This window comes from Humulus lupulus, chromosome 9, assembly GCF_963169125.1.
Source record: "Humulus lupulus chromosome 9, drHumLupu1.1, whole genome shotgun sequence".
Classification (NCBI taxonomy): Eukaryota; Viridiplantae; Streptophyta; class Magnoliopsida; order Rosales; family Cannabaceae; genus Humulus; species Humulus lupulus.
Window position 1 is genome coordinate 22,485,532 of NC_084801.1, and position 11,966 is coordinate 22,497,497.

Genomic DNA, 11,966 nt, shown 5'->3' on the forward strand with positions numbered 1-11,966 from the left:
TTTGGAATTTGGCTGGCTGTTTCTTGGTTGTTGTTTGGGCGGTTTGCCCTTGTTTGTATATACTTGTTTGTTCAATGAAGTTTTATTTTTTCTTGATAAAAAAAAAAAAGTAACCCTTCCAAAAAAAAAATTTAAAAATATTAATTAATAACTATAAATATGGATCATTAATCTTAATCAAACGATTAATATTAAAGTAATCATTTATGGGTATTAACTATTAATATATGGAAGAGGTAGACCAAGCCATAAAACTCCAATAGAAAATGAACAAGTTAATTATTGTCAAAACTGTTCAGATTCCATTTGGTAATTATGGGGTTGATTAGAGGCCCTCGGCTCTTGTAGCTCGTGTGACTTTAATGAAACTTTAATTCCGATGCCAAATAGCCTTTTACGTCTCTTAGTTGTGGCTATGTCAATTTCTCTACATAATCCAACCCAACCCTGATGGAATGGTTTTTCACTGTTTTAAATGGTGCAGGGGACAAAGCCAGGGACGAGACTGGGATTGAGTGTCCTGCCCATTATATATATGATAAATAAAAATTTTAGTAAATTACAAAAATTATAAAGTTTTCTAAAAGAAAATCAATTACTCATTTTCTAAATAAAAGTAATCAACATTTTGGAAAATCAATAATATTTTACACGATTTTTTTGTTAATTTCTTTGACTTAAACTATATTTTTGCTCCTTTTTTTATATATAGAAATCTTAACTATTTTTTAAACATTTATTAAGGACTATAATTAAATGTCAAAATTGTTGTAATATCTCTTCAATATATTTAAGATTCTTTCATATATATATAAACTAGAAATATAACCTCGTTTTGCACAGTATTTTATAATTATTAAAAAATTATATTTTAAAATATCCACTACAAGAAAAATGGGCTACTACTTCAGTTTTTAAGACGGAACTACTTCGGGTTTCGCATAAATTCGCAACCAAAGTAGTTTGGAACAAAGTAAAAAGTGGTGAAAAACTGAAGTGGAAAGTCTTCATATTGAGGTGGCGCCTCCATATTGAGGTGTTTCCACTTCAATGGCTTTCTACTTCAGTTTATACATAAAAACCGAAGTAGAATGTCTATTTATTTTTTTAAAAAAAATCTACCAAATTTTGATAAAATTGAAATTAAATTTGAATTATATATATAATTTCTTTTTTTGTTTACAAATTTCTATTTTTAATTGCATTTAAATTTATTTATTTATTTTTATTTAATTTATAATAGAAATAAAAATCACAAAATTTATACACTTAGAATTAAAATTCTTATAAAATTAAATATTTATACATTCACATAATTGTTAAGTAGAATAACTTAATCATTCATATATACATTCACATAATTGTAATTAAGTAAGATAGCTTAAACATTCATTTATACATTCACATAAAACTAAATGTATGTATAAACAAAATAGTCTTACTAATAAATTTAAGTCATCAATCGACTTAACTATTCTTGTTGGATTGGCAAGATATCCTCCCGACCCTTGTCGAAAATTTGGCTACTAGTAACTTTGTCATCTAGTTCATTATACGAAACAAATCAATGATAGATTAAATTAGTAACTTATAAGGACACTTAAAAAAAATTTCTTACTTTACTTTAAAACACTTACATCTCTTTCTTCAATTTTTTTGTCCAAATTATCTTCGATAAGAGTCTTCTTTGTTTCTCGCGCTCTTATCCAAATTTCACATCCCTCTACTCTTCTACCCCTAGTTCTTTTTTCTAGGACATCCAACACAATTGAAGTTTAATTATTAATTTTTCATAAGTCTAACAAAATTTCAGCAGCATAACAACTGCATTTTAACATCTCCCAAAATTTTAAACCTGTAAATAACACACAGAATATATCCACATAGTGTGCAAATTGAAAAAGGAAAACAATTAATAAAATCTATAAAAAAAAAAATTGGGAGAATTTCCTTTGTTTTTGTAGCATATCTCAATTTTATAATTATCTATAAATTCAATACAAACAAACACAAAATCAACACACATAATTTCATCATTATATCACCGCCAACAACAAAATTCCCAGAACCTACTTGACTAAAGTAAACATGCAAGATTTAATTCTAATTTTATAAATAAATATTGCAATAGTAATAAATAAAATTTAAAGATTACTCATCACCTCCAATATTACTCTTGAAGTCACCCAAAATCAATACCAAATTGGCAACTAAATTAACAACCCTACTAAAAATCTTAAACAAAAACAAATAAAAATCAGTTACATAATTAATTAAACTAGTTGCATAATCATCAAACAACATATCAAGCTAGCTAGTTATAGAAAATAAAAAACAAATGTCACTAATAATCCAAACATTTCAAGTTCTAACATTGGTAACAACATTACCTATTGAAGCTATGTTTAAAGATTTAAAGAGCAAGTCACAACAATTTTTAAAATTTACTAATATATATAATTAATAACATTATATAAAATAAAAAAAAAAAAAAAAAGATAACACAAATATACTAAAAAATAAGTATTAAATTCGGAATAATATAAAAAAAATTAACACAAACAAAGTTTTAAGGTAACAAACCTTCTTTCATGCTCAAAATAACCTCTAAATTAATATTAGCAACTCTAAAACCTATATATAATAAACACATTATATCTATAAGAAAAAAATCTATAAATAATATAGAAAATAAAAAAGATCATACAAACAAAGATTTAGTGATTCATACCTCTTTTGAAGTTGAAGAACACATTTTAATGGAAGAAACCCAGTCAAAGTCCAATAACAATACCAATTTTCGAACCCTAAAAATACCCACACCCAAAGTCTTTATTTTCTCCCTCAAAAATAAAAATGGGACTAATATTTATGTTTTTAAGTAAGAAAAATTGTTTCAAATGGCAAATAAAAACAAAAAAAATGGGTATATTTAGTGAAACCCTCGTGGGAGTACGAAAACAATGGAGGTTTTCTGGGTTTGAGATTTTTGCTTCAGAGAGATGAATGAGGTGGGAGCTAGATATTACTTTCTACTTCGGTCTTTATCTAAGAACCGAAGTAAAAGGGTTGTAATACCCTTCAGGGCCGCGTTTGCTTTGCTCCACTTTTCACTTCGGTTTTTTCATAAAAACTGAAGTAGAATGTCCCAATATAGTATTGAAACCAAACATGGCCATTGTCTATTTTCTATTTTAACTTCATTATTTTAAGAAACTGAAGTAGTAGCCTATTTTAATGTACTACCATTCCCAAAAGCGAATTAAAAACCCATTGAAAGACTTTTACTTCAGTTATTTTTTATTCTATGTGTAAAAAAAACGAAGTAATAGCCTATATTTTTAGTAGTGATTTTTGGGAGATTTTGGGGTAGTGATTCATTTTCACCATACTCGTACAACATGCTCTTCATTTGGACACATGAAGGCATCTTGACCATAATTTTTTATTTCATGATGGTGTTCACACTGTTCATTATATATCGAACCTCCTGTAAGTTTTTGAAAAATTCGTACTAATTAAAGTACCGAAAGCAAACTTCAAAAAGCTTGTTGTACATGTGCTTTTATTTAATATTATTATTATACGCTTTGCATAGTTTCTTTTAATAAAAAGTATAAATTATGTATAAGAAAATCTTAGTTTTGTGTAAGACTTATTTTGGTTGATTACCTATTTAAAGCCTTTATTTTTAAAAATAACTTTTAGATCACATGTTTTGTCAAAAGGTTCAAAATTGGAATTTATCGATTGATTATTTGAACACTGTCTTTTTCGCCAATTACCCATTTTTTAACGACCCAAAATCACTAATATGGCTTAAGGGCCTTGATTAGTGTGCCGGGAGGGCATAATTAGTTTATGTGTGAATTTATTGATTTCATGCATGATTACATGATAATCATGCTTGTATGATTATATAAATGTTATATTTGTGAGAACCACATTATTATGTGGGTAAATCTGCAGCAGGCGACTTGGGGCGATCCTAGGGAGCTAGATAGCGGAAAAGCTACAATTGGCTTAATATTTGACTTTGGGCAAGTCAAGGGGTATTTTAGGTATTTTATGGTCATTTGGATTACCGAATTATGAAAATAAATAATTGAAGATATATTTGAGGTTAGGAAGTCTAGGTGGGAATATTGGGGAAATTTTACCATTTTTCCCTCGGGGACGTTTCCAGTATACCCCGAGCTTTGGGATCAGCTTAATTGCCTAAGGATAGACCTAGGAAGCTTTAGAAAACAGTAGAACATAAAAATAGACCGACCCTCTCTTTCCTCTTTTTCTCTCTCTCTCAAAGGAAAAACATAGAAATTTTAGATGTTTTGGCTGGAATTCTGAGAATTGAAGCTGGGATTTAGAAGATTATCTCAAGGATTAACTAAGGGTTCAATCAAGGACTAAGGTAAGGATTGATTTCCACTTTCTGTTAATAAAATTCTGTGATTTTGAGTGTGTTCTAAGTGGTTTTTGGGTTTTGTATTTGAAGATTAAATTGAGGCTAGAACCTTGGAAGTCAGCTCAGAAAGCTCTTGGAGGATTGGTTCTGCAGTTGAGGTAAGCTCGAATTTAAGGTTTAATGGCTGAGTTAGTGTTTCCATGGCTGGGTTTTGTGTTCTTGAGTTAGAAAGTTTCAGTGATTGAAATAGGTTTTTGATGGGTTTCTAGTTTAGGTTTCAGCTGGGTTGTGTTGCTGGAATCTTGTGGGAAGTTTTTGGGTAATTGAGTTGTGGAATTGGAGTAGTTTTGGAGGAGTTTGAGTGAGGTTTGGGAGTCAAAAATGGAGGTTTTTTCTGGGTTCGAAGGGGGTCAGGCTGCGACATAGTTCTTGGTGAGTCGCGGCCCTTTGAAGCTAGTGTGTGCTGAGGAAGGAGGGCGGGCTGCGGCATGGTCTGGGTAGGGCCGCGGCCCGTGTCTGTTTTTGAGCATGGGGGAGCCTCTGGTTGGGGCCATGCCGCGGCATGGGTGGCTAATGCCGCAACTCTTAAGAGATTTTGGGATTTTGAGATTCTAGGCTTGGGAATTTAACCTAAGGTGCTCGGGATTGAATATTTTACCACGTTTGGTGGAGTTCAATGTTCCGGAGACTAGAACTTTGTCTAGAAGACCTTTTAAGATTGTTTATGGTACTCTTTATCTTGGTTGTGACTAGGTGCTAAGCTAGGGCTCGGGGATCGGATCGCACTCAAGGAGCATCGCTCGTAGTTAGTATACTCGGAAATTAAAGGTAAGAAAACTGCACCCGGTTGTGTATTTGTAACGGGACTAAGGGTTCCCTAATATGTATGCTTTGGAAAGGATGGTATTATGCCATGTAAACAGTAAACAAACGGCTTAAGAGTGCCAAAGGTTACACTAGCGAACAGGGCGCGGCTCGGCCACTAGTAGCCGATGACAGCTTATTATGCAATGAGCTCGGTTTAAGCGGGCCGGAGTCAGTGGGGTAAACAGAGGGTGCGGCCTAAGTTGTCAGCCCTAGTTATTATGTGACTTGACTGTTATTAATGATTGGTTGCATCTTTGATTCTGATTACATGCTATGTGATTAATGTGGAATGTTAAGTGTTTGATCATGCTTAAAGGATTATTCTCTTGTTATGATTGTTGTGATGTATATTATGTTTTCTTATTGGGCCTTGGCTCACGGGTGCTACGTGGTGCAGGTAAAGGCAAGGGTAAACTTGATCAGCCCTGACTTGGAGAGCTCTATGAGCAGAATGTACATGACCAGCTGCTCAGCCGCCACAGTTGTGAGGATAACAGGAACAGAAGAGCTATAAATGTCTGTTTTGCCTTAGAGTGGCTGATGGTAGTCTGTATTTTGGAAATTTTGTAAACTAACTTTTAAACACTGTTCTTTTTGGGATCCCATACGTAAATCTGTTTGAATATATGAAATGCACTTTTGAGACCAAAATCATTTTAACCCTAGCACATCTATGGCTTAGTGACACGTTTTTAACTAAATGACTTAATTAGCAAGTCCTGCACCTTTATAAGTACATAGTGTAGCGGTCTTGGCTATCCAGGGCGTTACACATTTTGACCTTTTATTTTTTTTAAATGAACCTTTGGACAATGTATTAATTTAAAAGGTTCAAACTTCTTATAAAAATTAAATTATATATTTATATAATTTTTGTTTTCTGTCAGGGTTCACACCATTTTGAATCTTGTATTTTAGTTGATTACCCGTTGGAGCCTTTATTTTTAAAAATTAACTTGTGGACCTCAAGTTTTATCAAAAGGTTAAAATAGGAATAGATAGATTGATTAGTTGAACACTATATTTTGGCCGATTACTCGTTTTGATTCTTTATTTTAAAAAATTAACATTTGGATCATATATTTATTCAAAAGGTTAAAATTCTTTATAAAAATTAAATTATTTAAAAATATATAATTTATGTTTTCTATAAGGGTTCACATCATTTTGAATCTTGTATTTTAGTCATTTGTTGTAACGTCCCAAAATTACCTAATAAGGCTTAGGGCCTTGACTAGGGGCCAGGATGGAAATATATGGAATTATATGTTTATATGATTGTGATTATGTGAGTTATATGATAATATAACTAGTTATGCATGTGGGTCAGTTTCTTATTAGAAAGGAAACTTTCGTAACTTGGCTCGTTATAGGCATAATTGTATATATGTGCATCTATGTGATATATGACCACATTATGATGTGGGTTTATTTGGGTTACTCGGCATGAGACGATCCTAGGGAGCAAGTTAGCGGAAAGTCACAACAGGACCCAGTACCCAACTTGGGGCAAGTCAAGGAGTATTTTAGGTATTTAGTATGAAATCGAGTTATCGGGTAATGGGAATGAATAATTGAGGATTTATTTGGAGTTAGTGAGATTAGGAGGGAATACTGGGAATTTTGACCATTTTACCCTCGGGGATGATTTTGGTACCACGAGCCTCGGGATTAGCTTAAGTCGTTTAAACCTCAAGGAAATAAAGCACAAAACACTCAAACACTTCACACAGTCAACCGACTCTATCTCTCCCTCTTTCTCCTTTAGCTGTTCTAAGTTTACTCTTGAGAAGTTAAGCAGATTTTGGTTGGAAACCAAGGAATTGAAGGCTTGGGTTAGGATTCGAGATTGGTTGTGGCTAGGAGAGCATCACTCATAACTGAGGTAATACTTTAATCCCTGTTCCAGTGTAATTTCTGTTGGTTTTTATTGATCAAATCAGATATTATACGCAACAGAACAACAATCAAATTGTTAGTTTAATCCTATAAGATTTCTAGATCTACTTCTTCACATGCATATATATATTGAATCAAAGACATGAATGGAAAAATTACCTCAGGTCCTTCCTTGCTGATATCTTTTTGTATGGCTAAATCCTTGAGATCTCACACCAAGATCTTCCAAAATGTTCTCAGCACACAAAGAACGAGTGTGGGCTCGCTATACAAACAATAGGAAAAAAACTATGTATCAGATGTTCTCAACACATGAGATCTAATAAAGTTTGGACGTAGGTTTTGTGAAGAATAGTGACTTTTGTTTGAGTCATTATTCTCTTTCTCTGAGAGAGATTTCTAGATATTTTTCTATCCCTGAAAAATTGATATCCTATATTTAATATATCCAATATATTAAAAATAAAATCTTAGTTATTTTAAACAATTTGAAAATAACTAATCAGTTATCAGATTTTTGTTTAAATAATAATATTTTAATTAAATTACAATATCTCATTATTTATTTAATATTTAAATAACTAAAATTGTGGAACCTAGAAGTTGATTACAGTCTCTTATGCATGTAGCACAGTGACTGTGCATTGTGCTACACATGTACCATATGCCAGTGATGGCATGTGATTTTTCCCAATTTTTATTATTATTTAAATACCAAAAATAAATTAATTCAAAATTAATTATATTTTTGTTAAATAAAATAATTAATTAATTCTCAATTAATTAATTACACATAATTATGCAATAATTATGTTTGATGCATAGAAAAATATTTTACTTATCAAATAAGTCATTTTGCCCATTTTTTGTATTTACCTTTGTCAGTGTTTGTTTGAGCCATTTCGGGGACCATGGACCCATAACATTAAGCTCCAATAAATTGAAACTAAATAATTAAACTCTTTAATTATAATAGTTAATTATTAATTATGATATTTCTCCACTATAAATTCAGAATTCCACTCTTTATGTTATAGATATATTTTTACAGAAATCTTATCTTAAGTCGTCCATTGATATAACCATCTTACAATAGTTCAACCCTCTAATTAATTAGTTCATAAATTAGAATGGAAGAATTACCATTTTACCTTTCTAACTTACTTCTTATTCCTTAAGTACCATTAATTCACTAGTGAATAATTAATTTATAATCTAATTATAGATTTGAGCTCAAAATCATTCAGTTCCAGAATTAACCCTTAAGGGAACTAATATACGATCCATTAGGAAAGATTAGATTTCATATTGTTGATACATGTTCCCAGCCATCCATGATATTAAATCTCCAAAACAAAAGTCATTAGCCTCATTCTTTGAAGAGACCTTAACGAATGAATCAAAAGATTTAATAAACATAAACAGGAGTTCATAAACACTCAGGATTTAGGTTGATCTATAAATGATCATCAGTTATGATATGAATTACAAGTCTTTATTGTTAAATAGTTTTTGGATAAAGACTTTAATTCATATCGGTCCATGTCATATATAATCATATTATATAAAGCACATTTACCGAGATGTCTTACCACATCAATAATCTGAATCTAGATTATTTGTATCATTGCGGTACTCAGTAAACCGTACTTACAACTCCAATTAAAGAATTCCATAACTTTAATTTGTTGTTGTTGACTATTTTTATTCATTAATGTGATCTTAATTCTCTCGTACTAATACAAGATCACATCCTCAATAATGAATATGGAATTTTTCTGATATTTACAAAATTATTCAAACAATAATTTAACAATCTAAATATAACAACAATAATAAACCATTGTATTTATTTATTCACTGAAAAAACAAATGTCTTTTACATGCTTTTAGGACACACTCCTAACAATTTCTGCCCTGTTTTCCTTAAACTTTGAGGTGTTCTTGAGCTTGTGGCTCAAGTATGAGATTTTGGATTTTGGTGGGTCTTTAATCTAGGCTTTAGTTGGGTTTTGTTGATGGGAAGATATTAAAACTACTATGATGATTGAATTACTATTTTAGGGTGGAATTGGGATGGTTTTGGTTGAACTTGGTTGATGAAAAATGGAGGAAATATAGGTTCACAGAGCCAAGTCACAGCCCTGTTCTTGTGGGGTCGCAACCCAACCGAACCCAAGGCCCTTGGGGACTTCTGTCGGGGAGGCGCGTCATGACCCTCAAGGGCAGGTCGCGACCCATGTCCCATCTCCAAGGGAAGAGGGACCTCTGACTTGAGGGGCCTGCCGCGACCCTCAAGGGCAGGTCGTGGCTCGCCTGGGCTATTTTGGCCATGATGAGCTTTTAGTGATGGGAATCTTTTCCTTAGAGCTCGGGATCGATTCCACTACCCAATTTAGTAGAATTCGAGGTCCCGAAGGCTAGGACTCGGTCTGGAAGCCTTTATTTGCTTGTTATTGATGGAATCATATATTATGGTTATGACTAGGTTATCACTATGGGCTCATAACTGGGATCATGCTCAAGGGTCGTTCTTATTTTACGCTATACTCGGACCTGAGGTAAGAAAATTGCACCCAATACATGTTATATGTGATTAGGGTTTGGCCCGACTGTTAATAATAATTATGAATAGGGCTTGGGCCCCTAAGAATGATTATAATTAAGTTATCATTTTGTTTATTGATTAAACATACTTGAATATTGTATACATGCTTAAGTGTTTCATGACTATTTGCATGGTTTGCGTGGCTAGGGCTTGTCCCCGTTAAATAAGCATGATTATTACTATGATTATGGTCACTTGATGATGTTACGTGATAAATATGTATGTGTGTTTGTCTTGTTGAAGTGTGCCTATCCATATTCGTTTCTGTATTGATATTCGAATACCTGGATCAGGGCTTGACTTATTAGTCAAGGACGACAATAGCGCGTTGCGCACTGGTCGAAAGGTTTAGGCCTAAACCAACAATGTACTATTACATAGGCCAACCCAATGGTTGATGGAAAACAAAAGTGTTTGCCTTGTTACCCAGAGCTAAAGGTGAGGACCCCAAGTGACTCTATGGTCACATAGCTAGGGGATAGGGCCCCGAGGTTGAGTCTAAGGTCAACTGTTTAGGGCAGCTGCCCCAGAATGGTCCAATGATTGTGTTATATATGATTGTATGTCAATATGAGTAGATTATTACCCCTGTTTATGAACATGTTAGTTTTCTTGTTGAGCCTTGGCTCACGGGTGTTTTGTGGTGCAGGTAAAGGAAAAGGAAAGCTTGACTAGCCATGAGTTGGATAGCTTAGGTAGCAACGTGTACATATGTAACTGCTCTTCCACCACGGCCGAGGATATCTCAGAGGAACTAAGGTTATAGTCCTGATTTTGCTGATTAGGTCGGCTTGCTGTAATTTTGATGTATATACACCTTTTCTAAAAGTTTGGTTGTAATATTTTGGGATCCCATGTATGTATAAATTTTTTAAATAAAAGTCAACAATTCCTTTGACCAAAATTTTTAACCCTAACACTTGACGTTAACCTTGGTTAAACGTTTATATCCAAATGACTTGATTATCAAGTCTGACACAATTTAAAGTACAAAGTGTAATGGTGCTTGATTAGGAGGGCATTACAACTCGGTATTAGAGCTGCCAAGGTTTAAGGGTTCTTGAAGACTGGTCGGGCATGTAAACTCGCCACTAAAGACAAGCTCAACTCAGGGTTCAGTAACTATTATGTGATTATGTGTTTATCTGTTTAAACATGATATGAATGCCTTATCTGCATGCCTATTTAGGAAGCATGAGATAATCTGATAGGGTCTGGCCCTTGACTGCTGCATGAATGATAAAGAGCATGCTTATTAGCAATGTTACTGGTTGTGAATGCAAGGGAACCACTTATTAGCGTTATTATTTGTATATAGGCCAAGAAATGCTTATTAGCATTGTTAACACTGGCAGGGATTAAAGAACATGCTTATTAGCCATGTTATACTTGCATAAATGTTTGGATATGTTTATGTGCATTGTTATTTGCTGATGGATATTAGGAAGTGCTTATTATCACCATGAATGTGTTGGCATACTTATTAGCTTTGCATCTGTTGTTTGTCTGTTTGATCTTGAACCGTCAGGCAGCAAGAGGTATGGTTATTACTTACCTAACGGCTGATTTGGTTACTATAGAGTGGGTAGATATCATTATGAATCCTCGAAGGTCAGAGAGGTTGGCAGGCCAAGAGTTACAGGCCAGGGAAGGGAATGACCAGGGCTAGGCCCCACCACCAGTTCCAGAAAACTGGCAACAGGTGCTTGCTGACATGCAAGCCAGATTACAGAGGCAGGAAGAAGAGATTCGCCTCTTGAGACAGCAACAGGTTCCAGCAAGGAACCTATAGGCCATAGTATGGCAGTGATACAGCCAGAGATACCAACGATCGTGCAACCCCAGTCAGGGGGAGATAGATGGGAACCCCTATATGAGAGGTTCAAGAAACAACACCTTCCAGTTTTTTAGGGTGGCTCAGATCCACTGAAGGTTGAGCAGTGGATGACCATGATAACCACCATCTTGGATTTTATGACGGTAGGTGGTAATGGGAGAGTGGCCTGTGCCACTTACATGTTTCAAGAAGACACCCGAATATGGTTGGAGGTGGTATCCCAGACCAGAGTGGTAAATACCATGGAATGGGAAGAGTTCGGAACCTTGTTTAACGAGAAATACTACAACGACACAATTAAAGCTGCAAAGGCTGAGGAGTTCAACAAGTTACTTCAGGGTAACATGACA